The 2,500-nt window shown below is 46.6% G+C and overlaps 1 protein-coding gene across 3 annotated transcripts in view; it reads left to right on the plus strand.

Moving 5' to 3' along the window:
• pam (peptidylglycine alpha-amidating monooxygenase) overlaps positions 1-2,500 on the plus strand; it is a 134,216-nt gene that overhangs the window by 62,745 nt on the left and 68,971 nt on the right. The gene's annotated exons all lie outside the window — the stretch shown is intronic.

The following is a 2,500-nucleotide window of genomic DNA, read 5'->3' on the forward strand; positions in this document are numbered from 1 at the left end:
GACATCCAATTTTTTTTCAGATTATTTCTTGTCAGGCCTTTCACAATACAACCATATATTCCACTTTTGCATAGATGCTTACTGTTAGCTGAAAATACTTGAAAATGTCAGCGTGGTGCAAGCAGCCTAAAAGCCTCTGAAAGGCCTTAGACCTCAGAGGGTTAAGAAAAGCTGCCCTCAGCCTATAAAAACCTAAATATCTCAGCTTCTGAAGCACATAAAATAAGTTGCATTTAAACGCTAAGACCCTCATCTTTCAATAGAATGTGTTAATTCATCTCAATCTGAGCTTTTTAATAAAGTTGTCTCAAATCTCATGAGCCTGAATGTTGCATAATGCAGCTCCAGGTGCTAGGGCCAATGTTGCGCAACGCAACATCAGGCATCAATGGGTTAAGAGACTCTTGACCAAGGTCTTCCACTGAACTGCACGCAACGTTTCCTCCGTTTCGTTAACAAGATGGCAGCCGTTCTGTGTGTGCAGTGTCAGGCATCGTTCAAGCTCTGCATTTTTGTCCGCTGTTAGAGCAGCATCTGGGCACTTTCAGTGCACTGAATTTACGGAAAATTTCAGTGTGAGCACCCTACGCACTGAAACATAGTGCCCGAAGTGCACAAGTGCGCGATATGAGACACACAAGTAGAAATGGACGGCTACAAACCCATAGCCCTATGGCAGGCCATGCTATGTGGTGTGTGCCTAGTGTACCCTAATATAGTTGCCTGGCAAGCCAGACCACAACATGAAGAATACAACCTGGCACCATGCTGGTGAAACTGTGGAGCCAACGGTTGGCATTGAGACCATCGACGCGTATGAGTCACTGTTTAACTGCACGTAATGGCCAACACATTTACCATGCATATAAACCCTGCCTGACGACTCTCTACTACATTCAAACAGGAAAAAAATCTTGTTACACAGCATAGCTCGAGCGTTGTGATTGAAGCGTTTCAGATCATCTCCTGTGTGTCAGCACTAGATAAACTCTCCAGCCAGTTATTTTTGCTGCTAGTTTACTAGGCTACTGGTTTTGTGCTGTCAGTTCTCGTTCTGTCTGTGTTACCCCACCACCCACCTCATACATATAATGTAATGAGGACACATTTCTGGGGCCTCCTTTTTACTGGTCCCACGGCAACTGACCGCTTTGTCCCCCAACTGTTGGCTTCCCCGCCACCAAGCACCGGCTCGATCAGCTGTCAGTCACAGCTGTTGACTTGACAACTGGACCGGCATCAGTAGTAGCTTTGGCAGCAGGCTGGTCCGGTTCTGGGCAGTGGGCACCAGGGGAAATGTTGTGTCTGGCCCATATGCAAATGGACCTCTCTGTCATTGATTAAATCAGTGCAAACAAAGAATAGAGTGCTATTGTGATGCAACTCAAAAGAAAGTGTGTATTTGTATTCTGTGTGTGTCGTGTGTTTGTCTGATGATTTCAATGAGTGCAGTGGGAATTAGGGTGTTTTGAGGTCTGGTGTGTGTGTATGTGCGTGTGCGTGTATGTCTGTGTGCGTGTGTGTGTCCATCAGCAGTAAAAGTGAGGGGGTTCGCCACAGTAAACAAAAGTGGACACATTTGATTCCATTTGCAGTGAGCGAGAAAATGACTCTCTTATCGTCGGCCATCTTGGGCAAAATGTCATTTCCCATTAGAGCTAATGCATTTTGACTGGAGGGCAATTCAATACACAGCCAGTGCACATTTCATGCTATCATTTCTAGAGCCATCCTGGAAATGAAAGGGAATGAATGAATGCACATACGGAGACTGGAAATGAAACCACACGCTAAACATTAAAGGGGCATCACAGATCTTCTTGTCAAGGGAAAGGCGCCTGTCTGATGCACAACGCAGTGCCCTTTTCAGCCTTTTTGTAACGCCATATCTGTGTGTGTGTGTGTGTGTGGTTGTGTGTGTTAGTATCTCCCACACTCTGACACACTCCTCACATCAACACTTGTGCCTACACACACACATATACATGTACACACACACACACACACACACACACACACACACACACACACACACACACACACACACACACACACACACACACACACACACACACACACACACACACACACACACACACTCTGTTAGCATGCAGAAGGGCATCTTTGTACTGTTTTAAAGGAGTCCTTCAGAGAAAATTTTAAGTGAGTGTGTGTGTGTGTGTGTCTGAGAGTGCATGTCTAAATTCGTGTTCGTGTGTGTGTGTGTGTGTGTGTGTGTGTGTGTGTGTGCGTGCGTGCGTGCGTGCGTGCGTGCGTGCGTGTGAAGATGGAGATGTGGCGCTGGAGTTCATTTTCCTATTTGGCTGTCTTTAGCTTGTCCTTGGCTTCGCCTGCTGCACTCCACATGGCCCTCTCCTCTCACCACAATGCCTCTGGGCGTGGGATATGGGTGTATGTTGGGGAGAGTGAAGAGAGTGATGCTGGGAAGATGTTGCTATTGTGTTATCGTGTGTGTGCGCGTGTGTGCGTGTGCATGTGC

The sequence above is a fragment of the Engraulis encrasicolus genome, chromosome 11, assembly GCF_034702125.1.
Source record: "Engraulis encrasicolus isolate BLACKSEA-1 chromosome 11, IST_EnEncr_1.0, whole genome shotgun sequence".
NCBI lineage: Eukaryota > Metazoa > Chordata > Actinopteri > Clupeiformes > Engraulidae > Engraulis > Engraulis encrasicolus.